Consider the following 26266-nt stretch of genomic DNA (forward strand, 5'->3'; position numbering starts at 1 on the left):
TTGGGAGCCTCGACATTGATTTCTCTGATTTCCGGTAACCCCCTCCCCTCTTTCCTCCCCTTTGTCTTCCCTCATTCCTGTGGCAGCCTTGCCCCTTCTCTTTCCCTTCCCCTGCCCTCATGACCTGCCCATCTATTCCCTTTATTCCACGGTCTACTGTCCTCTCCTATCTTCCTTCTTCAACCCTTTGCCTCTTCTACCCATCACCTCTCAGCTTCTTACATCACCCCCTTTCATCCCCACTCCTCCACCCACCTACCTCTCCCCCTCATCTGGTAGCAGTTAGCGTGACGCTATTACAGCGCCAGCGACCCGGGTTCAATTCCGGCCGCTGTCTGTAAGGAGTTTGTACGTTCTCCCACCGTGTCTGCGTGGGTTTCCTCCGGGTGCTCCGGTTTCCTCCCACTTTCCAAAGACGTACGGGTTAGGAAGTTGTGGGCATGCTATGTTGGCACCGGAAGTGTGGCGACACTTGTGGGCTGCCCCCCAGAACACTCTATGCAAAATGATGCATTTCACCGTGTGTTACGATGTACATGTAACTAATAAAGATATCTTATCATATCTGTCACCTGCCTGCGTGTGCTCCTCCCCTCCCCCGATCTTATTCTGGCTTCCGCTCTCTTCCTTTCCAGTCCTGATGAAGGGTCTCAGCCTGAAACATCAACTTGTGGCGACTCACCGTCTAGTCGGGCGAACCGGCTTGGCAGTCGGGTCGCGCGGCGTCGGAGCGACGAGGCCCAAGATGGCGGCGGGCCTCGTCTTTCCGAGCGACGGGGAGAACCCGCGTGCGGGAAAGTCCTGATGACGTAGGACTTACGTCATTGCCGGTTTTTTTTGGGGCGGGAGTTTTCTCCCTTAAAGGGCCCGCGCAAGGCGGGAAAATAAACCAGTTCTGTTTGGCAATCCTCCGAGTAGAGTCTTGTTTTATTCCGCGGTAGCAACCGCTACATTGGTGACCCCGACGGTCCAAACGGCTTTTGGAGCCGCGAAATGGACGACAGCGCAGCAGCCAACGCAGTGGCCCTCAAGCTGCCCACCTTTTGGACACTTCGGCCCAGCGTCTGGTTTGACCAGGCAGAAGCGCAATTCCACCTTCGGCAGATCACCTCCGACTCCACAAAGTACTACCATGTGGTTAGTTCTCTGGACCAGGAGACAGCCGCCCAGGTTGGAGACTTCATCCAGTCGCTTCCGGAGGAAGATAAGTACCCGGCTTTCAAAGACCTTTTGATCCGGACCTTCGGCCTCTCCCGTCGTGAGCGCGCCGCCCGCCTGCTTCATCTGGATGGCCTGGGGGACAGATCCCCATCCGCCCTAATGAATGAGATGCTGGCATTGGCCGAGGGACACAAGCCATGCCTGATGTTCGAACAGGCCTTCCTCGAACAGCTCCCCGATGACATCCACTTGTTGTTAGCTGCCGCCGACTTCAGCAACCCCCGTGAGGTGGCCGCTCGGGCAGATGTCCTGTGGAGGGCCAAGCGCGAGAGCGGTTCGTCCGTCAGTCAAATCACCAGGCCGCGAGCCCAACGCCCGCCTTGCCTGGCTCCAGCAACCGAGCAGCCACGCCCCAGGAACGCAGACGACGACACGGGTGACCAGCTGTGCTTCTACCATCAGAGGTGGGGTGCGGAGGCCCGTCGATGCCGCCCACCCTGCAAGTTTCAGGGAAACGCCAGGGCCAGCCGCAGCTGATGGCTACGGCGGCTGGCCGCCGACAGAGCCTCCTCTTCATTCAGGACAAGAAATCTGGACAGCGTTTCCTCGTTGGTACTGGAGCGGAGGTCAGTATTTTGCCCCCGACAGGCCGCGACACTCGTGACAGGCCACCAGGTCCTCTACTCAATGCCGCCAACGGTACAACGATACGGTCTTTCGGCACCCGTACGCTTCAATTACACTTTGGCGGCAGCCGTTTTACCTGGACCTTTACCCTTGCCACCGTCGCCCGACCACTCCTAGGAGCCGATTTCCTTCGGGCCCACAACCTGTTAGTCGACCTGCGAAGGAAGCGGTTAGTTCACTCTAGCACTCTCCGGACCTATCCCCTGGGAGAAATCAGCCCACCAGCCCCGCGCCTGGACTCCATTTCCCTTTCTGGCGACGATTTCACCAAGCTCCTAGCCGAATTCCCATCGATTTTGGCACCTTCGTTTACAAATTCTAGGCCTGCACATGGGGTACGACACCACATCATTACCACAGGGCCACCCCTTCATGCCCGAGCACGGCGATTACCTCCAGACAAGCTCCACCTGGCAAAGGAAGAGTTCCGTCACATGGAGGAGCTGGGGATTGTTCGCAGGTCAGACAGCCCCTGGGCCTCCCCCCTGCACATGGTCCCCAAAGCCACTGGAGGGTGGAGGCCCTGCGGCGACTACCGCAGGCTGAATGACGCCACCACCCCGGACCGCTATCCCATCCCTCACATCCAGGACTTCACAGCGAACTTACACGGGGCCCGCATCTTTTCCAAAGTGGACCTCGTTAGGGGATACCACCAAATCCCGGTCCATCCGGATGACGTCCCCAAAACTGCGATTATCACCCCATTCGGCCTGTTCGAATTCCTGCGGATGCCGTTCGGCCTTAAGAACGCCGCGCAGACCTTCCAGCGGCTGATGGACGCGGTAGGCCGAGACCTGGACTTCGTGTTCATTTACTTGGACAACATACTGATCGCCAGCCGTAACCGCCAGGAACACCTTTCCCACCTCCGCCAGCTGTATTCCCGCCTCCGCGATTTCGGCCTCACGATTAACCCATCCAAGTGCCAATTCAGACTTGACTCTATCGATTTCCTCGGCCACCAAATCACCAGCGACGGGGCAACACCCCTACCCGCCAAGGTGGATGCTATCCGCCATTTTGCCCGCCCCGACACAGTCAAAGGCCTACAGGAATTCCTTGGGATGGTCAACTTTTACCATCGTTTCATCCCTGCAGCAGCCCGTATCATGCGCCCTCTGTTCTCGCTGCTGGCTGGTAAGGGCAAGGACATCACCTGGACTGACGAGGCTGCGGCTGCTTTCGTTAAGGCCAAAGACGCCCTGGCAGACGCCACGATGCTGGTGCACCCCAGGACTGACGTCCCAACTGCCCTCACGGTAGACGCGTCCAACACCGCGGTGGGTGGGGTACTGGAACAGCTACTCGAAGGCCGCTGGCAACCGTTGGCATTTTTCAGCAAACACCTTAGACCGCCCGAACTGAAGTACAGCGCTTTTGATCGGGAACTTCTAGCGCTGTATCTTGTGGTCCGGCGTTTCCGATACTTTCTAGAAGGCAGGCCTTTCACCGCTTTCACCGATCATAAGCCTCTGTCCTTTGCCTTCTCCAAAGTCTCCGATCCCTGGTCAGCTCGTCAGCAGAGACAATTATCCTACATTTCCGAGTTCACAACTGACATCCAACATGTCTCCGGAAAGGATAATGTTGTTGCTGATGCACTTTCCAGACCAACCATCCACAACCTATCCTTGGGTGTCGACTGCACGGCCCTGGCTGACGCACAGCAAGCCGACGACGAACTGCCCAGCTACAGAACCGCAGTCTCGGGTCTGCAGCTCCGAGATTTCTTGGTTGGTCCAGGTCAGCAGACCCTACTTTGCGACGTTGCGACTGGTCAGCCCCGCCCTATAGTCCCTGCAGCCTGGCGGAGACGCGTTTTTGACTTGGTACATGGGTTGGCGCACCCGTCCATCAGATCTACTGTCCGACTGGTCGCCAGCAAGTTTGTCTGGCATGGCCTGCGCAAACAGGTCAGTGAGTGGGCCAGGACTTGTCCGCACTGCCAGACGTCAAAAATCCAGCGACACACCAAGGTCCCACCACAGCAGTTCGAGCCTACCCGTAGGAGGTTCGACCACATACACGTCGACCTCGTGGACCCTCTGCCGGTTTCAAGAGGAGCCCGGTACCTCCTTACCATCGTGGACCGGTTCACGAGGTGGCCTGAGGCAACCCCCCTGACTGACATCACAACTGATTCCTGCGCCCGAGCGCTGCTCACAACTTGGGTCTCACGTTTTGGCGTTCCTGCCCACATCACTTCAGACAGAGGCACCCAATTCACTTCCAGTCTCTGGGCTGCATTAGCGAACCTGCTAGGGACGCAGCTGCACACCACCACGGCCTACCATCCTCAATCAAACGGGTTGGTGGAACGTTTTCACCGCCATCTAAAATCAGCCTTGATGGCCCGCCTGAAGGGTCCTAACGGGGTTGACGAGCTGCCTTGGGTCCTGCTCGGCATACGCACTGCCCGCAAAGAAGACCTCCGCACTTCGTCAGCTGAGCTTGTATACGGGGCGCCACTAGTTGTCCCCGGGGATTTCATACCTGCCCTTCGGGACCAAGGGGAACAACCCCCAGCAGTCCTACAAAGACTGCGCGAGAAGCTTGGCGCCTTGGCCCCGATTCCCACCTCATGGCACGGTCAAGCCCCATCCTGCCAGCCCAAGGAACTACGGGACTGTAAGTTTGTTTTCGTTCGCAGGGGCACACCTCGGGCGCCATTGCAATGACCATATGAGGGACCGTTCTGAGTCATACGGAATAACGGATCCACTTTTATTTTGGACATTGGAGGCAGGGAACAGGTTTTCACGGCGGACCGCCTCAAACCGGCCCATTTGGATCTGCAACAGCCTGTCGAGGTTGCCACACCGCGACGCAGAGGCCGCCCCCCTAAGCGGCAGCTGGCACAGCCCACGGACCTTGGGGACTGTCTCGCCGGTTCTGGGGGGGGTTGTGTGGCGACTCACCGTCTAGTCGGGCGAACCGGTTCGGCAGTCGGGTCGCGCGGCGTCGGAGCGACGAGGCCCAAGATGGCGGCGGGCCTCGTCTTTCCGAGCGACGGGGAGAACCCGCGCGCGGGAAAGTCCTGATGACGTAGGACTTACGTCATTGCCGGTTTTTTTTTGGGCGGGAGTTTTCTCCCTTAAAGGGCCCGCGCAAGGCGGGAAAATAAACCAGTTCTGTTTGGCAATCCTCCGAGTAGAGTCTTGTTTTATTCCGCGGTAGCAACCGCTACAAACTGTTTATTTCCCTCCATAGGTTCTGCCTGACCTGCTGAGCTCCTCCAGTATTTTGTATGTGTTGCCTAAGGTTTGTAACAGAAGATCAGTGATCTGATTCAATTAGCCAGACACAGAAAGCAATGGCTCAAATAATCTCTGCATTCCTTTGTTACGAGGGATGACGGGCAGGAGGTAAATTATTGCTGTCGGCTGCTCACTGCAGGGGAGGTGAAGCCTGCTGAAATGTCCATTCCACCTTCTAAAAACCAGCTGCAGAGCTGATTCAAGGTAATGAAGCAAAGCCTTATCTAGATTCTGTTTACTCTTGCAGCATCATCAGCTGAAGTTCCAATATGGAGATGCATTCCAGCCTGTTCTCAAGTCGTCGAGTTTATGGTCACATGCACAAGTCCATGTGTGCACAGGTGCAATGAAAAACTTACTTGCAGCAGCATCACAGGCACAGGATTCAGATAAGCAGCATTCTTCCTGGCTCCTCCAGATTTCCTGGAAAAATCTAGGTCAGTTGTCCATTCCATTCAAAAGAATGGGAACTTTGATGGGACACCATTTCTGCTTGCCCTCTCCCTAAGACTCCAGCCAGTTGACTTGCCAGTGTCCTTCTGATACACTAACACTGCAAAGCAAAACACTTCAGATGCTGGAAATCTGAACTAGAAACAGAAAATGCTGGAAACATTCAGCAGGTCAGGCAGTATCTATGGAAAGAGAAGCACAGTTAATGTTCAAGGTGATATTATGTTGGCAGGATTCTCCCAGGCTTCAGGCATCTCACTGCAGGCAGTGGAGAAATGACTGCTGCTACATCTGAAAGCTTTGAATTCAATAAGTTGCAGGGCTGGGCGATTGATTTATGTTTGTTCAGTTTTCCTCTACACCTAATATAAAGAGAATATAAAGGAATTCACATGAAATAGGCATAATGTCTCGATAGAGATTTTGACGGCTGCCAATATTTCAGATGGAAAATTATGGAGATGACGGAAATTGCTTGGGACCTTTACACTACTTGACGTTCTTCTCCAGCCTATAAGAGCTCTGTGGAAACTCTGCAGTCGGGGTATGATTATGCCAAGGACATTGGATAGATTTGTTCATCTTCCCACTGTGCTGTCATTTGCTCTCAAGCATCTGTCAACAGCAAAACCAAAATCTCCTTGAATTCTTCTGCACTTAGTTAAAGTGGTGTGATATGGGGGGACCAAGGTATTGTGTGCAATAGAGATGTCTGGTGACAGCCTTTCCACCACTAGGGAGGATCAAGCTTGGAGCCAGGTGGCAGGTTAGCTAAGCAATAAGGGAAGTGCAATATCAGGGGGAAAAGCACTGGAGGGACATCAGAAGGGTTGTTAGTGGGGGAGGGACATCAGGAGAAGGGACACAGGGATCCTGGGAGTAGAGGCATTGAGTAGAAGCACATTTGGAGAAGAGCACTGGGAGAATTACAGAATCACAAAATGACTACACTATGGAAAGAGGCCATTTAGCCCATCACTCAGGGCAACCTAGATTGTCCACCACTTCTCTCCACAGCCATGATTATTCTTTCCTTTCAGTTAGACACATGAATGATAGAGAAATGGGGGGCTATGTGGGAGGAAAGGGTTAGACAGATATTAGAGCAGGATAAAATGTCGGAACAACATTGTGGGCCGAAGGGCCTATACTATGCTGAAATGTTCTATGTCCTATGTACTCCTCCAGATCCTTTTGTTGAATGGTCCAATTGAAACTGTCTCCACTACCTCCCTCTTCCCCCCACCCCTAATCACAGTACATTCCTGACCCTAACTACTCGCTCCACTTGAAACAAATTTTCCTCATTTTACCTTTGTTTTATTTTCTGATAATCTCTTCTGATAATCTTTATCTCAAAGTTCTGAATCCTTCCAATTGGATCGTTTTCTCCCTTTCTATACCCTTCATGAAATCAAATGTCTCCTTTCGAGGTGAACAATTCCAGCTTCTCCAATCGACCTGTACACCTGAAGTTGTCCAACCCTGTAAATCTCTTCTGCACCCTCTCCAGAGCCTTCACTTCTTTGTGAACATGGGGCACACAGAACTGGATGCAATACTCCACCTGTGGCTGAGCCAGTGTTTTGTAAAGGTTTATTGTGAAATCCTGTGTTCTGTGCCTCAATTTATAAAGCCCATAACCCCCTATTCATTGCTAACTTCTTTCTCAAACTGCTCTGCCACTTTCAACAAACTATACACATATACCCTTGATGTCTCTATTGTTGTGCCCTGTTTGAAACTGTGACCTCCAGTTTGTGTTGCCTCTTCTCGTTCTCAATATCAAAATGTAATACCGCATTTCTCAGCATTCAATTTCATCTGCCAACAACCAGGCCATACACCAGCCTGATTATATTTGCTTGAATTCAACTACCATCCACCGCCAAGTTTTGCATCAGCTGCAAAATTGTGCCTCGTACACATAAATGCAATTCATTAGCATATATTAAGAAAGGCAGTGACCCTAGTACTGATCTTTGGGAACTCCACTGTGCATGTTCCGCTTCCTTGAAAGACAATCTTCTGATATTAATCTGTTTCTTGTCACCCAGCCAAATGTCTGTCCATGCTGTTGCATCTTTGATTTCACAAGCTTCAATCTGATTAAAACAGAAAGTACTGAGAGCACTCAATATGTCAGGCAGCATCATAGGGGAGAGAAACAGAGCTGACGCTCCGAGCTAAGCACGCCACATCAGAACTGGAAAAGTGAGAAACAAGTGTGTCAAGTTGCAGATGCAGTTTGTTCCTCATGTTTATGTTGAGCATCACTGAAGGCAGAGAGGTTAAGGTGCAGATGGGACAGAGCTTTAAAGTGACAGACAACTAGAAGCCCAGATTCATCCTTGAGATCTGAACAATGCTGTTATTCAAAGTGGTTCCCCTATCTTCATATGGCCAAGAAAGCTCACCAGCGCCTCTACTTCCTCAGGAGGCTAAAGAAATCCAGCATGTTCCTGTCGACACTTACCAATTTTTACCGATGAACCATAGAAAGTATCCTATCTGGATACATCACGGCTTGGTACGGCAACTGCTCTGCCCAGGACCGCAAGAAACTGCAGAGAGTTGTGGACACAGCCCAGCGCATCATGGAAACCAGCCTCCCCTTCTTGGACTCTGTCTACACTTCTCGCCGCCTTGGTGAAGCAGCCAGCAATATCAAAGACCCCACCCACCCTGGCCATTCTCTCTTCTCTCCCCTCCCATTGGGCAGAAGATACAAAAGCCTGAAAGTACGTAGCACAAGGCTCAAGGACAGCTTCTATCCCACTGTTATAAGACAATTGAATGGTTCCCTAGTACGATGAGATGGACTCTTGACCTCACAATCTACTTCGTAATGACCTTGCACCTTATTGTCTACCTGCACTTCACTTCCTCTGTAGCTGTGACACTTTACTCTGCATTCTGTATGGTTTTACCTTGTACTACCCCAATGTACTGTGTAATGAATTGATCTGTATGAACGGTATACAAGACAAGTTTTTCACTGTACCTCGCTACATGTGACAATAATAAACCAATTCCAATTCTACCGTAGAGGAAACCGTTTTGTGGGCACTGAATGCAATACACTAGATTGGAAGAAGTCAAGTAAATCATTGCTGCACCTGGTTGGAGTGTTTGAATTGTAGGTTAGTTGGAAGGAAAGAGGTAAACGAACAAATTTTGCACCTCTTAAGGTTGCAAAGGAATATGCCATGAGCAGGGGAGTGGTTTGTAGTGATGGAAGAGTGGGCCAGGAAATCACAGAGGGAATGGTTCCTTTGGAATAATGAAAGGGTAGGGGCGGTGTTGATGTGTTTGGTTTTGGAAACTATGTTGAATGTGAAGCTGAGGACAAGGGAAACTGTTTTGGCTGAGAACAGAGGGGTTGAGAGCAAAGATGCAGGGAATTGAGTTGAACACCTTGTTAACCATGAAGTCACAGTTCAGATTACGGAAAGACATGGCAAAGGCCCAACATGGAATGTCTCATCAGTAGAGAAGATATGACAGATGTGGAGAAACTAGGTCTATGGAATGCAGTCCTCAAAGGAAGCAGAGTGAAGCCAGTGTAGTTGAGACTGTGTGAATTTATAGTGGACATTGGTCACCTAATCTATCCCCTAAGATGGAGATCAACATGTCAAGCAAGGGAAGGGTCAAATATTCACCATATGGCAACAGAAATATTTTAGTTTTCAAGTTCTACATGAACATAGGAAATAGCCCAAATCAGACATCAGTATAAAGGAGAGACAGGGCTTGAATCTGACTGAAACAAGGACTGTTCCACATATCCAGTGAAGACACGGTCATAGCTTCAGCCCATGTGAGTTCCCATAGTTACAACTTCAACTTGGAGAGAGTAAGTGGAGAGGATGAAGAAGTTGTTCAATATAAGAATGTGCTCAATCAGGCTAAAGAAAATGATGGTAGAAGGGGCTTGGTTCTTCGTCTGCCCAGGGAAAGGTGCTCACGTCATCCTGGTGTGGGATGGAGCAGTCGAGCAATTGGACGCCCACAATGAAGATGGGAAAATGCTGGAGTGCTTGGATGTAGGTTAGAAGTGACTGGACAAAGGGAGAGAGAAAACAGCCAGGTTGGGAAGAAATAACTTCAACGGGGGAAGAGCAGGCAAAGCAATGGATCTACCAGGATAATCCTCCTTGTAGATCTCAGGAGGAGGTAGAAACAGGATGTGCAAGGCTGGGGAAGAGATATTGAGAAAAGTATATATTGGGGAAGGGACATCGGGAGAATGGGTATTTGGAAAACTGATACAGGGCAAGGGATAGAGAGATGGGATGTAGAGAATGGGGTCATTGGAAGAAGGGAGATTGAGAAAAGGACAAGTGGAAGGAGGCCACCTGGCTATGTTTATAGAGTCAGACAGACATACAACACTGAAAGGACCCCCTGGCCCACCACCTCCATGTCAACCATCAAGCACCCACCTACACGCATCCTGACTTTCCTGCTTGTAGACAGCCTTTTCAAGCCCACACAATATTTCAGAAAAGTCTCCTGATCTGCACAGCCAGTTTTAGCCCACACCAACATGGTGGAGGTTTCCATCTCAGAATCAGCACGTGCTTCCTTTCCACAGTGTCAACATTTTATACGTGTACTTCCCTTGCGGGGAGAGGTGCCTCAGGGTTGGACAGACCGTGAGAAATCAGCACCATGAGGTGGACGGGTGAAGATGATGCCTACGGATATGGAATGCCAAACACCAAATGAAAAGTAGACTCATTACTGCACCGACACTCACCCGAAAATTGGCAGAAAAGATAGATTAAGGAACATAGGATCAATTGCCAATTATACACAGAAGTACAATTTATTAATGAATATTAAGAAAAGCAAAGACCCCAGTACTGACCGAGCGATGTCCACTGTGCACATTTCAATATTAATTATATTTGACATCACCAAGCTTGATCTTCAAAGTGTCCCTTAAAGCCTATTGTTGATATTAAACCCTTATACCTTTCTCCCTGCTCCAGTGTTGTTGGCTTCCCCACAACTAACACCCAGTCCACTGCATTTTTCCCCTCTCAACCTTAGGCCAGTATTGCTTGGTCCACCCTTCCACAATGTCAATGTGCTGTGTAGACAAAAACTCCACAGCTAACCATCGGTTCGAATACGGCAGACCTGATCTGCGTTCGAACGTGGCAATGGGTGAAACTAGTTACAAAAACTATAATTGTTAAATACCTTCAATTTTGAATAATAGTTTTAGCCATTTGACTCAATGTAGGAACCAACGCTTTTTACTACAGAGTGCAGGTACCATCAGTTACAGTTCATGACAAATACATAACATGAAGCCTAGTGGAAGTTGCAGAAATTTCAGGATGAGCAAGATTTCTTTTATTAACTTTTGACTCATTTAACAAAGATTAAAGGGAATTTTAATGTACGTGTCAAATATTATAAGAGTAGATACATTTTTAAGTGGTCCCTCAAGATGGATGATTTGTTTCCCCTCCAGTACTTCTCTTCGGTATTCACCAGGGAGTGGGGTCTTGATGATGCGGAAGGAAGTGCTGATAGGGGTAATGTTCTCGAGGTTGTTGATATCAAGAGAGAGGATGTGTTGAAGTTGTTAAATAATATTAAGACAGATAAATCTCCGGGGCCTGACGGGATTTTCCCCAGGCTGCTTCGAGAGGCTAGGGAGGAGATTGCTGAACCGCTGGTAAGGATCTTCGAGTCCTCGTTGTCTACGGGGGTGGTGCCGGAGGATTGGAGGGTTGCGAATGTGGTCCCCTTGTTCAAAAAAGGTTATGGGTGGGAGGTTCAGGGGATATCAGAGGGAGGTTTTTCACCCAAAGAGTGGTTGGTGCATGGAATGCACTGCCTGGGGTGGTGGTGGAGGCAGATACATTGAACAGGTTCAAGAGCTTGTTGGATAGGCATATGGAGGAACGTGAGATAGAGGGATATGCGGGAGGAAGGGGTTAGGTAGTGTGAGGGTGGTCTGATGGACGGCACAACACGGTGGGCCGAAGGGCCTGTTTTGTGCTGTATGGTTCTATGGTTCTGTGCCTTCTGAGGCTGTTTGAGAGGCCAATATGGAATCTGCAGAGTCTAACACAGATGGATAGGAGGTGCACGATGGGGTGGGCAGGGGGATGTTCGGAAAGTGGTGTCCTGCTCTTGCAAGTGTTCTGTGCACTCCCAACACATTCGAGTTCCTCAAAGCCATCCCGATTCTCCTCCTTCACTTTGAGTAGACATAAACCAGGAATTCAGATGTCAGAGGGGAAGTTGATTGTTTTTTCCAAAATAGTTTTGAAAACATCCTTGAATCTTTTCCTCCGTCCTCTTGGTAATCTCTCTCCATGACAGAGCTCAGGATCGAGGGTCTGATTTGGGAGTCTGGTACTTGGCATGCCACTGATGTCCACTGCTCAGTGGAGAGAAGTGATCCAAAGGCCTTTGTGACCGAAGAGCTGAGGCAAAAATAAAACCCTGCAAATGCTGGAAACCTGAAATAAAATGCAGGAAATCTCAACAGGACAGACCTTACCTGAGGAGAGAGCGAAAGTTAACATTTCAGCTCAATGTCATTTCATCAGAACTGAGGAAAAACGGGAATCAAACATGGTCTTAAGTTGCAGAAGCAGAATCAGATTTATTATCACTGTCTTATGTGATGTGAAATTTGTTGTTTTGCAGTAGCAGTACAGTGCAGACATAAAATTACTGTGAATTACAAAAATAAATAAATAATGCCAAAGAAAAGGAATACTGAGGTAGTGTTCATGGGTTCATGTACCGTTCAGAAATCTGATGGCAGAGGGAAGGAAGCTGTTCCTGAATCGTTGAGTTTGGGTCTCCGGGCTCCTGTACCTCCTCCCTGATGGTAGTAATAAGAAGAGGGCATGTCCGGGATGGTGAGAGTCCTTAATGATAGATGCCACATTCTTGAAGCATCGCCTCTTGAAGATGTCCTCGATGGTGGGGAGGGTTGTGTCCATGATGGAGCTGGCTGAGTCTATAACCCTCTGCAGCCTCTTGTGATCCTGTGCACTGGAGCTTCCATACCAGGCTGTGATGCAACCAGTCAGAATGCTCTCCACTGTACATCTATAGAAATTTGTAAGAGTCTTTGGTGACGTACCAAATCTCCTCAAACTTCTCTCAAAGTAGAGCAGAAGAAGGAAGGAGTGAAGGAAACAAAGATAATGTCTGTTATAAGGTGACTCTCTCTCCACGGATGTTGTATGACATGTTTTGCTTGTTTCTGAATTATTCCGACATTGAAGGATAATTAAAAAATCATTTGTCTATTAAAAAGCTATTTAAGTCATTAAAATGTAATTTTAGTAAGTCCTTAAACATTTAAAAAACTTTTAAATAAACTCAAACAACTTAGTAGTTCCAGTATTTTCTGTTCTAAAAATGTGGATTTTGTATCATTCAGTAGTAGAGTTGATCTTTAATATTTTCTTCTTGTGTAAATAATGAACAAATCATGACCTTACCCCAATAATCACTGAATACTTCATGCTAATTATATTGAAGACTGTGCAATCCAAGGTACTTAGAGTCATAGAGTCATACAGCATGGAAACAGGCCCTTCGGCCCAACTCGTCCATGCTGACCGTGTTGCCCAGCAAGCTAGTCCCATCTACCTGTGCTTGGCCCTTAGCTCTCTAAACCTCTCCTATCCATGTACTTATCTAGATGGCTTTTAAATGTTGCTAATGTGCCCGCCTCAACCACTATTTCTGGCAGCTCATTCCAAGTACTTGACAATATTTCAGGCTAGCCTTCGCTCTCTGCTGATAAATAATGGCAAATGAAGCACGTCGTAGTCAGCCAATCAATGAAGAGTCCATTTAAAACCAATTGTTCCAAGAAGGCTCATTTGACAGTGAGCCGCCTGCGCTTGTCATAAAGGTGGAATGGTGGCACTACCTCACAGCTCCAATGACCCGGGTTCAATCCTGGCCTCCGGTGCTGTCTGTGTGGAGTTTGCATGTTCTCCCTGTGACTGTGTGGGTTCCCTCCAGTGTTGCAGTTTACTCTCACATGCCAAAACTGTGCAGTTTTGTAGGTTAAATGGCCACTGTAAATTACTCCTGGGGAGTAGTTGAGTGGTAGAATCTGGGGAGAGTTGATGAGAATGTGGGGAGAATAATAAATGAGATAATTTCAGGATTAATGTAGAAGGGTGGTTGAAGATCAGCATGAACTCAGTGGGCCAAAGGACCTGTCTCTGCACTGTATCTCTCAATGACTCCATGACTCAGTGCTGGCCTCCGAAGCAAGTTTGAACTTGTGCAACGTTCCCAATGGGGACTTCATACTGTGCATCCAGTTCAGTCCCTCAGGAATGGGCTGTGCTTGGCAGCTGAGTGGTCTGCAAAGTAATGGGATCATGTCCAAATGCAATATGGAGCCCCAAATCACCTGAAAAAGTGCTGGGCACTGGTTAATCATACCCTCTAACTTGGTCACCTATCAAAGCTGTTAAAATCTTTGCATGTTTCTGAATTATTCTGACATTGAAGGATAATTAAAAAATCATTTGTCTATTAAAAAGCTATTTAAGTCGTTAAAATGTAATTTTAGTAAGTCCTTAAACATTTAAAAAACTTTTAAATAAACTCAGACAACTTAAAAATAAATCTGACTTATGAACTTTTCCCTTCATGGTCATTTCCGTCCATTGAATCGAATTGGGATGTCCCGGACTGGTGCGGGAGATCAGGCACTGTAAGTAGTGTGGAATTCAAAGTCAAAGTCAAAGTTGAGTTTATTGTCATCTGCAGAAGTACATGTCTGCACTGGTGCAATGAAAAACTTACTTGCAGCAGCATCACAGGCACATAGCATCAGATAAGCAACACTAACAAGAAAAATATGAATTAAACATAAATCATACAATATTTTTACAAGAAAGAACAAAATTAGAACAAAAGAAGACAAAATCCATTGCACTGCCAAGTGGTCATGGTGTTGCTGTACTGAGGTAGTGATTAGGGTTGTGCAGGTTGGTTCAAGAACCAAATGGTTGAAGGGAAATAACTGTTTTTGAACCTGGTGGTGTGGGACTTCAGGCTTCTATACCTCCTGCCCGATGGTAGCTGTGAGAAGATGGCATGGCCCGGATGGTGGGGATTCTTGATGATAGATGTTGCCTTCTTGAGGCAGTGCTTCCTGTAGATACTTCCAGTGGTGGGGAGGGATGTGTCCATGATGTCTTGGGCAGAGTCCACTACTCTCTGCAGCTTCTCATGTTCCTGAGCAATTGAATTGCCATCCCAGACCACGATGCAACCAGTTCGGACACTTTCAACAGTACATCTGTAGAATTGCCACAGCTTTGTGCTTCTTCCCTGGACTTTAGGATGAGCCCAAAATTAGAGCACATTCAGGAAAAAGCTGGAAGACATCTGTCCACATATTTAAGTTTTCAGTCCCCAGGCAGAAATTCCAAAGCTGCACATATTACTTGGGTCATTGGCAGACACAGAACCTCAAGAATTAATAACCTGGCTCTTCCTTATCTCACCAAGTGCATTCTTGGTCTGTGTTTGAGAGATTAAGGGACTCTTTGCATTTGGTATGATCCCACAAATATCCTTTGCAGAGAGCCATGTGATTGGCGATGTTCACCCAAACCATCAAACAAACCCTTGCTTTGACAAACTGTGCAAAAGATGTGGCCTCCACAATGTGACAGTCACTCATTGTTACATTAAAGTGAGAGTCTTTAGTGAAGACTGAACCAGCAACATTCAGACTTGCAGACAAGAGCTGAACTGACACCAGTAATGTCAATTAATGCTAGATTATGGGAAATGGCGTGTTGTGGATTTATGCCAATTCCAATCTCTTTGTTTGAATCTAGCTTTTCAGCATTATAATTAAAATAAGGCAAAAATCCAAACAGAATTCATAATTAAAATGGCAATCAACATAGAGGCAAATAGAGCATTACAGAAAATCAATGAGTGCTCACGTTCAAGGCAATTAGCTTTTACTATTCCCCTAATCAGAGCTAATAAGGAAGCTTATTATACCCGTGGAAATAGCTGAGAGGTGAAACTTCATAATGATCTGAATAACAATATGATTCTGGCTGCAGCTTCCTAGAAATTATAGAAATATCTAAGTGGGGCTTCACAACATAACAATTGCAACTAGCTAGTCCTGCAAATTTGGGTTGGAGGCACCAGTCCCCCAATCTCAATGGAATCTTCCAGTGTCCACCCTCCAATTACTGCCTTCACTAAATATCTGGTGTAAATTTCATTTGACAAAACCTGTGCTTTATTTAACAATGATGTTTCTCATATCTATTTACTATGTTAACACCACTCTCATCCGGAGGATATTGCTCTCTCTTTTACTATTCCCAGTTAGCCACGTGTGTTTATTAACCACTGCAGGAGGTCAGCACTCTATTATTGCAGATGACTGAGTTTCATTATATTAGAAAGGCCTCTTTATTTTTATGTACAGAAATCCAGAATGGGAGCATAAAACTATGATAAACTCCAAACAGAGCCTGGTATTATGGAATAAATCCCCAAAGGAGCAGATTTTGAGCAAGTCAACTACTGAACTTAGAGGACATGTCTTGTGAGGAAAGATTGAGTGAGCTAGGGCTTTTCTCTTTGGAGTGACGCAGGATGAGAGGTGACTTGATAGAGGTGTATAAGATTATAGAGGCATTGATAGGATGGACAGCTAGCACCTTTTCCCCAGGGCGGCAATGGCCAATACCAGAGGACATCAGTTTAAGGTCAGAGGAGGAAAGCTTAGGAGAGACGTCAGAGGTAGGTTCTTCACACAGAGAGCGGTGGGTGCCTGGAACGCACTGCCAGGGATGGTGGTGGAGGCTGATACAACAGGGACAATTAAGAGACTCTTAGATAGGCACATGGATGTAAGAAAAATGGAGGGTTGTGGGCTGTGTAGGAGGGAAGGCTTAGATTGATCAAGTTTATATAGGTCACCACAACATCATGGGCCAAAGGGCCCATACTGTGCTGTACTGTTCTACGTTCTATGTTCTTTGTTCTATGATCAACTCCTTTTACGAAAGGACTTGAAGGAACCAGAATGGTATTCTGAGCAGGTTTTCAACTATGGAAGACTGAAACCTGTGAGGCTCAAAAGCAGAAATTGTAAATACTCAGCAGGTCAGGCAGCATCCATGGAAGGAGAAACAGTTCATGTTTTGGCCTCAAATGTTAACGTTTTCTTCTTCATCAGATGCTGTCTGACCTGCTGAGTGTTTACAACACTCTCTGCTTTTGTTTCAGATTTCCAACACTTGCAGTTATTTTATTTTCCTCTGTATGGAATGCTGGTTAATACTGCCTTGGTGGAGTTCAGATACAATGCAATTTAAAGCTAGACCAACCTAAAAGGGCCAAATTTCCCATTCTGTTTCATACACTTCAGGACGCTGGTGGGATCACAGGATCAAACCACCAAGGACAAAAAACTGAATGAAAATGATCGGCAGAGATACATGTCTGTGAGTTCGGAAGAAGTGGGCACTATTTTGTGGATCCTTTGTTTTCAGGATGTCTGCCAATTATCCCAAAGAACTGATGGCTACTCTATAGATGGAAAAGACAAGACGTCTACTTCCGTTCCTACATTTTCTTATTATGATACGAGTGGATCTCCCATAGTAGTCATCAGTTTGAGGAGCTGTTGCAAGGCGAGTTGAAATGCTGCATACGCTGAGAATTAATGAAAAGTCAGAGGGGCAATAAAGCCTGGAATATGGACAAAGATGTGAGCTATGTGTGAACAGACAACAAAATGCTGACATATTTTGATTGTGCCAGTGCAGCTTTGGACTGGTAAGAGTAATGATGTAGATTATCTTGCCTACGCATCTGAAATTTAATGAGCACAACATTTTTGGGTAGGTGAATGGGCTGGTGTGAGATGGCGATCATAAGTCTGAAACTGAAATAACTACAGAATTTTTTTCATTTATGACTGACTTATACCCACCAGGATCAGGGCTGAAGTAACACCAACAGAATTAAATTGCAACGGCTTGTGGTAGAACTACACGCAGAAATCAAAAAAACTATCCCAACTCACTGCTCCCCATTATACACGATACATATCCAATTTATTCCAACATCAGTGCTAGTCTGACGATGGCAAGAAATAATGGCAGGGAAGGCACGGGTCTTCAGAGCAGTGTGATAATGATTGTCGTCAAACCACCCTAAGGCTTCATTCAGCTGCATTGAAACCAGAGGGATAACGGCAGACAGGGAATTCCGAGTTATTAGATATTATAATTCTTTTCCCCAGCATTATTCTTCTGCAAATATTACACCAGTAATCTCATTCCACTTTGATTAATTTCACCTGCAGCAGACATAGCAACGTACAGTGCACCAAAACCAAACTTTATTTAATTACTGCTGTGCAATAAAGTTGTGAGGGAAGGGAATTGCTCGGAGCTGTAAGCAGCCCATTTTAAAGTAATGGAAAACAATATTTCTGTCTCACTGGAGGCCTAGGTTGCAATGTAAGTCTGAATAATGGATGAACGATCCTCATACAATGTTTCAACAACAGGATCTCTGAACACGGGTTAAGGTTGAGCCCACTCTATTATTGCGACTAGTCAACAGAACTTCAAGTTCTTTGGGAACATGGGAATTGTTAGATGATAAAAGACCAATCTCTATCTAATTTATCTTCTACCTTCCTAGTAGTCCCATGATACACTGATAAGGTAGTTGTTGACTGATTGTAGACATCAATCTTTCTCAGTACTCCACAGTGAACCCAAGTAAGATTTAAGGGAAAGCCTCAGTAGTGGAGAGCTTTGGGAACCAAGGATTCTTAGTCACATGATCCTCTTAAGGATGCTACACTCACTACATATCATGTCTCAAACAGGTCTTCAGAATAAATTCTAAAATTGCCCAGAGGATGAGAATGTGGGAATGAAAAACAAAATCTTCTATTTGTTTCATCCTATTAAGTTGGTTAATTATTAACCTCATGCCTGTTTCGTTAAGTGGAACTGGGTGCTGACTGGTTAGAAGTGTACTGTTTTACCAAAACAGCAAACAAGCATCAGGGAATGAATGGCCTGTAGTTTTTCTCGACTAATCCATCTTAAAATTGATCCCAGTTGATCATCTTAGAGTGTTATGTTCTTAGTGGATGGGATTTTAGCCCTTCTTGATCAAGTGGCCAGTTGGGGACAGATAGAGTCATAGAGTCATACAACACAGAAACAGGAACTTTGGCTGACCACATCCATGTTGACCATCAGCTACCCATCTATACTAATCCCATTTACCAGCACTTGGTCTGTCGAACTTGGTCCATGGTCCCCAAAGCTCTCCACTATGGGGACTTTCCCTTAATTCTTACTTGGGTCTGCAGTGGAGTACTGAGAAAGATTGATGTCTACAATCAGTCAACAACTACCTTACCAGCACTTGGTCTGTAGCCTTCTATGCCTTGGCAAGTCATGTGCTCATCTAGGTACTTCTTCAATGTTGTAGGAGTCTCTACCTCCACCAGCCCCTCAGGCAGTGCGTTCCAGGTTTCAACCACCATCTGGGTGATCTTTTTTCCTCAAATCCCCTGAAAACCTCTTTCCCCTAACCTATTCTGACATCTATGGTGCAAAATCACAGTCTGTTAGTTTTAATCCCCTCCAGGTGAATACCTGGAATAATTTGTAAGGAATCTCATCCTGTACTGGTGTGTGAAGATTAGTTTTCTGAGATTAAGTTTAAGGCACACTTGGGGAAACATTGAAACTGTGAAACACAACACAAGTATGATTAATGGAATAAATAGGGTTTCAAAACCTGAATTGTTTTTCTTTCATTATTAAGCCCAAGTTTATAGAGGGAAGAAAAAAGTTAAATGCATTTTTGAAGTCAAGAAAAGTATCTCCTTAAAGCGATGTCCCCAAAAGGGGGAAATGACTCAAACATCAGATTTTTCAGTAGCTCCAGCAAGCACTTAAATACTCCATTCTTACCTCTCTAGTGGAATGGAAGTGATCCTTCAGTATGTTAAGGAACAGATCATTCATATAAGTAGTCTGGACATAAAGGAAACACCCACCAGAATCAGGAGGGCTGACGATCTGAGCAGCCTGCCAGTTCACTTAATTTAATACATTTGCCCCTAGCCAACTGAAGATATCTGACCTCAAATTAATAATTTAAACCCACTCTTTCCACTTGTCACATGCACAAGTGAGCAGGATAAATAGACCAAAGGAAAATGGAACACAGGCCTAAATGAAAAACGGATCATTACATCTAATGAGTATGTGACTGCTTATGCTAAGATATGCAAGCAGTCATTTACATAATGAACATAGGAATGAGGAGCAAGAATAGGCCATCTGGCCCTTTGAGTCTGCTCTGCCATTTATCAAGATCATGGCTGATCCTCTACCTCAGCTCCATTTTCTTACATTATATCCATATCTCTCTCTCTCTCAGTCTCTGTTTTAAATAAACTCAATAATTGATCCTCCACAGCCCTCTGGGGAAGAGAATTCTGAAGATTCACCAGCCTCCTCGTGAAGAAATTTCTCCGCATCTCAGTCCTAAACAGCCCACCCCATTCCAAGACAGTAACCTTTGGCTCTGGACTTCTCAGCTAAGGGAATTAAATGAGTTTAAATCATTCCCAAAAAGGGCCAACAAATCCCCCCGACTGAAGTTCAACCAGTTGGATTTGTACAGGTCTTCCTGCCCCGGAAATTATCCCAATGCCTCAGAAATCTCAAGCCTTCCTTCCTGCACCATCTTTCCAGCCACAGGTTCATTTGCTCCATCCTCTTTGTGACCACTTGGTTTAAGATATAGATATTTATTTATTAGTCATGTGTACATCGAAACACAGTGAAATACATCTTTTGCGTAGAGTGTTCCGGGGGCAGCCCTCAAGTGTCGCCACTCTTCCGGCGCCAACATAGCATGCCCACAACTTCCTAACCTGTACGTCTTTGCAATGTGGGAGGAAACCGGAGCACCCGGAGGAAACCCACGCAGACACGGGGAGAACGTACAAACTCCTTACAGACAGCAGCAGCAGGAATTGAACCCAGGTCGTTGGCCCTGTAATAGCATTATGCTAACGGCTACACTACCAAGATTACTACAACTGAGGTCCTAATTTTTTAATCTCTCTCTTAGCTCCCTAAAATCTGCTTGCAGAACCTAATCTCCCCTTCTGCCTACATCGTTAGAACCATCATGGACCACAGCCTCCAGCTTTTCACCCTCCCCTTTCAGGATACTCTGAAGATAATCAATGATGTCCTTGACACTGGCTCCAGGGAGGCAACGCACCATCCTGAAGGCATATCTGCAGCCACAAAAACACCAGTCTGTCCCCTAATTATTGAATCATTACTATTGCTTTCCCCCTTATATCCTTCCTCTCCTGTGCAGCTGAGCCACTTGTGGTACCACACTCCCAGCTTTGGCTGCACCTTCCTGAGAAACCATCGCTCTCAAAGAGTATCCAAAACGATTTCCACTCTCCCCCCTCCATCTGCTATGGCAGCATTGTAGTGTAGCGGTTAGTGTAACGCTATTACAGCGCCAGTGACCCGGGTTCAATTCTGCTGCTGTCTGTAAGGAGTTTGTACGTTCTCCCAGCGTCTGCGTGGGTTTCCTCCGGGTGCTCCGGTTCCCTCCCACATTCCAAAGACATACTGGTTAGGAGCTGTGGGCATGCTATGTTGGTGCCGGAAGAGTGGTGACACTTGCAGGCTGCCTCCAGCACGTTCTCAGTAACGCAAAAAGATGCATTTCACTGTGTGTTTCAATGTCCATGTGACTAATAAACTAATATCTAATATCTATCTATGACCTCTCCTCAGCTGGATCAACCTATCACCTGCCAGCTCTTGCTCCACACTTCCCCTCACCCCTTTATACTGGCTATCGCTCCCCTACCTTTCAGTCCAGATGAAAGTTCTCAACTCGAAATGTCGACTGTCCATTTCCCTCCACCGATGCTACCTGACCTGCTGAGTTCTTCCAGCATCTTGTTTGTTGCTCCAGATTCCAGTATCTGCAGTCTCGTGTGTATCCAAAAGGGCAACCCTGTCAGTGAGAGTGAGATGGACTCAGGGGACTCCTCTTAGTTTGCCCAGCGGTCACCCTTGCCCCCTCTGTCTTCACACACTGACTACCTCCCTACATGTGTTATCCCATGAAGTCCTCAGCTTCTCAGATGCACCACAGTGACTCCAGCTGCTGCTCTGGTTCTGAAACACAGGGCTCAAGCTACTGCATCTGGGGGACAAATCTGAAGCAGACTACATCACCGAACATGTGTATAACATCCCACGAGATACAGACTGCACCTACCCCCCACCCAACCTTGCCTTATCTTAGCAGTTAATCATTTATAAAGCAGTAAAGGTTAGAAAATACTTACTAGCTGCTCACTAATCAGCTACTTAGCATCTGGCGACTTTGCTTCTGAACTCTGATGTCATACTTTGGCTGGATTTAACCCCACTCGCACACCCCACCCCCCCCCCCCCTCCCCATCTGTTGTCAGGCATGTCCATAGAGTCATACAGCATGGAAACAGGCCCTTCAGCCCAACTGGTCCATGCCGACCAAGATTTCTATCTAAGCTAGTCCCATTTGCCTGCGTTTTGCCCGTATCCTCGAAACCTTTCCTATCCATACTCTTATCCAAATGTTTTTTAAATGTTGTTATTGTACCTGCCTCAACTACATTCTCTGGCAGCTCTTCCATGTATGCACCACCTTCTGTGTGAAGAAGTTGCTCCTCAGGTTCCTTTTAAATCTTTCCCCTCTCACCTTAAACCTACATCCGCATCTGTTGTTCTCACTGACCTCTCACTGTCTCTGGCTGTTGTTGCCAGCCACATCCACTGTCTCCACTCTCACCACACTCTTGGTCGTTATATCCCCTCGCCTCTTTCTCTCTTTGCCTCTGCCAACCAGGTCCACCGCATTGCCTGTTAACAGGTAATTGGATCCAGTTGAGGAAAGAAATCCTTCTTGTAAACACTCTGCATTGACAGCTTTTTATTGCACAGTGTATAAGAGAAGCCTCATTGTTCCAACAAATAATCGCAGACAATGAATACCAAAGGTGATTTCTACTATAATGGAGGCTTCATACTTTTAACATTCACTTGCTAACCTTTGTACTTACCAGAAAATTAACTGAAAACTTAACATTCAATTTGAGCTTCTTTTCACAGGTATCAGAAACTAAACTACAAAGCATGCTGATGATTATGCACCAGACTGCTTGTTACCAATATGCTGCTGTGGTGCTGAAGGAGCTAAAGCACTCCTTCGGGCTCAAACTTAAAAAAAATATTTTTCAACTCTCTATTCCAGAAACAGTCATCACTCTCTTTTCATATTTATGTTTTTATATTTCCTTAATAAATAGGAGGACATTCAGCCCATCAAGTTAATGCCGGCTCTCAGAGCCATCCCATCAATCCATTCCCCCACTTATTTCCCTGTATACTATTCTCTCTCACATGCCTGTCAACACATCCCAGTTCTCCTACCACCCAACTACACTGTGGTAATGTACAGCAGTTGATTAACTGCTGATCAGCACAGCTTTAGGGTGTGGGAGGAAACCAGAGCACCTGGGGGGGGGGGGGGGGCAGGGGAACCAGACGGTCACAGGGGGAATGGGCAAACTCCACACTGACAGCACCGGAGGCAAGGATTGAATCCAGGTCTCTGGAGCTGTGAGGCAGTATCTCTGCTTGTTGCACCACTGCGTCATGCTCTTCAGATGAACGGACAGATGCAAAGCATTGGCAATGATATAAAAAAAACAAGCATGTACTTGCTGTGTGCCGGTGGGAATTGTTTATTCATCAGCCAAGCCAAGCCAAAAGAAACAGGATTTAAAACTACGTCACTCTTGAAAGAATGGGAAGGAGATCAGACAGTAAAGGAGTCATTGAGCCATACAGCCCGGAAACAGGCCTTTCGGTCCAACTTGTCCGTGCTGGCCAAAATTCACATCTAAGCTAGTCCCCATTGCCCACGTTTGGCCCATATTCCTCTAAGCCTTTCCTATCCATGTACCTGTCCAAGTGTCTTTTGAATGTTCTTAACGTACCTGCCTCAACCACTTCCTTTGGCAGCTCATTCCACATATGGACCAGCCTCTGGGTGAAAAGGTTGCCCCTCAGGTCCAGATGAAATCTTTCCTCTCTCACCTCAAATTGATGCCCTCTAGTTCTTGATTCCCCAATGCTGGGAAAAAGATTGAGCGCATTCACCCTGTCTGTGCCCCTCATGGTTTTACACATCTCTGTGAGATTACCCTTCATTCTCCTATGCTCCAATGAGTAAAGTCATAGCCTACACAACCTCTCTCTATAACTCAGTCCCTTGAATCCTGGCAACATCCTTGTAAATCTTTTCTGCGCTCTTTCCAGCTTAATGGCATCTTTGCTATATAGCAGGGTGACCACAACTGAACAGAATATCCCAAATGTTGCCTCACCAATGTCTTGTACAACTGCATCATAGCATCCCAACTTCTTTATTCAATGCCCTGACTGATGAAGGCCAGCGTGCCAAAAGCCTTCTTCACCACCGTCTACCTGTGACGCCAGTTGTGTGCTGAGATAAGAAGAACTGTCGCTTACTGCTGAGACAATGCATTCAAATTGAATGAAAATCCTTCCATTCAAGCAAGAAGTAATCGAATCAGGCAACCATAAGATATTACTACTATAAGGGAGGAGGTACAGGAGCCTGATGACCCACACTCAATGTTTTAGGAACAGCTTCTTCCCCTCCGGCACAGGTTTCTGAACAGTCCATGAACTCTACCTCGTTATTCCTCTTTTGCACTATTTTTGTTTGTAACATACTAAGTTTTATGCCTTGCACTGCACTGCTACTGCAAAATGACAAATTTCACGACCTATGTCAGTGATAATAAACCTGATTCTGATGGTATGTCGAACCAAATTATGTAGTACACAGAGCAAAGAAACAGCCCAATTGGCCAACCAGTCTGTGCTGACATTTGTATCTCCCTCTAGCTTCCTCCTCACATGTTTCCTCATCTATTTTCTGTCACCATAACCCTCTACCCCTTCTGTCTCAAATCCTTATCCAACCCTTCCCCCAACCTTAAATGCAACTGTACCACCGTCCTCAACCACTGGCTATGGTGACGGACTCCACATTCTCACCACTCTCTTAGGAAAGACGTTTGGTGAAACATTTCTATCTGTGGCATCTTGTCTTGCTCTTCATTCTCATCTTCAGGAGAAAACAGAATAACGAAGACTGGGATGCAGATAATGAACTCTGAATTGATAGCTTTAATTTGACATTCATATTTGCAGATTAAGTTAACGGTTCAGACTGAGGTCTTAAGCAGCAGGAAGGGAGAGAGTGGGAAGAGGAAGGCATAAAAATGGCAATATATAGGTGACACAATGGTACAGTAGGTCATGTTGCTGCCTCACACTTTCTACAGCCTGACTCTGATCCTGACCTCCACAGCTGTCTCTGTAGAGTTTGGTATTGGTGTTGGTTTATTATTGTCACTTGTACAGTGAAAAACTTGTCTTGCATACCAATCGTACAGGTGAATTCATTACACAGTGCAGTTACATGGAGTTAGTACAGAGTGCATTGATGTAGTACAGGTAAAAACAATAACAGTACAGAGTAAAATGCCACAGCTACAAAGAAAGTGCACTGTAATAAGGTGCAAGGTCACAACAAGGTAGACCGTAAGGTCATGGTCCATCTCATTGTATAAGGAACTGTTCAATAGTCTCATCACCATGGGATAGAAGCTGTCCTTAAGCCTGGTGGTACGTGCCTTCAGGCTCCTGTATCTTCTACCTGATGGAAGAGGAGAGAAGAGAGACTGACCCGGGCGGGTGGGGCCTTTGATTATGCTGGCTGCTTTGCCAAGGCAGCGAGAGGTAAAGACGGAGTCCAAGGAGGGGAGGCTAGTTTCCGGGATGCGCTGGGCTGCGTCCACAACCCTGCAGTTTCTTGCAGTCCTGGGCAGAGCAGTTGCATGTTCTCCCTGTGACCATGCAGGTTTGTCCCAGGTACTCCCATCTCTTGTCACATCCCAAACACAAGATTATAGGTCAATTGACCACTGTAAATTAACCCTCGTGTGGGTGGGTAAGAGAAGAATTTTGGAGGGTTGATGGGAATGGAAGAGAGAATGGGTTACAGGGAAATAAGTGGAGGAATAAGATTGGTTTGTGAGTCTGCATCGCTTGATGGACCGGATAGCCCTCTTCTTTGCCATTAAGAAATATGAAGACATGTTTGCAAAAGTGCAGTTTCTATATGAGCAGCTACCCAAGAGCCTACTTAAAAAATCAGTATCAACATCAAGAGGTCTCTGGAAAGCCATAACGCCTGCAACATTCTTTAGGACATTATGAAAAGTACTCATGTCATGTTGGTTCTTACAGATGTTTTTGGGGGTTAAATAACTCAAATATGAATGTATGAAATTCTTGGTGGGTCCCACCACTTCCTGTAAATCCCTTTTATGGCAGAATGTTGCATATAACAAGGAGAATTCATCTATTTCACTGACAGAGCAATGCTTTATTTGATGGACATTCTGGGTTTACCAAATAAAGACTGACATTTGTAGAGATTATGAAAAGAAATATATGAGAAAATAGCTTGATTTT

This window comes from Pristis pectinata, chromosome 26 (genome assembly GCF_009764475.1).
Source record: "Pristis pectinata isolate sPriPec2 chromosome 26, sPriPec2.1.pri, whole genome shotgun sequence".
Taxonomy (NCBI): Eukaryota; Metazoa; Chordata; class Chondrichthyes; order Rhinopristiformes; family Pristidae; genus Pristis; species Pristis pectinata.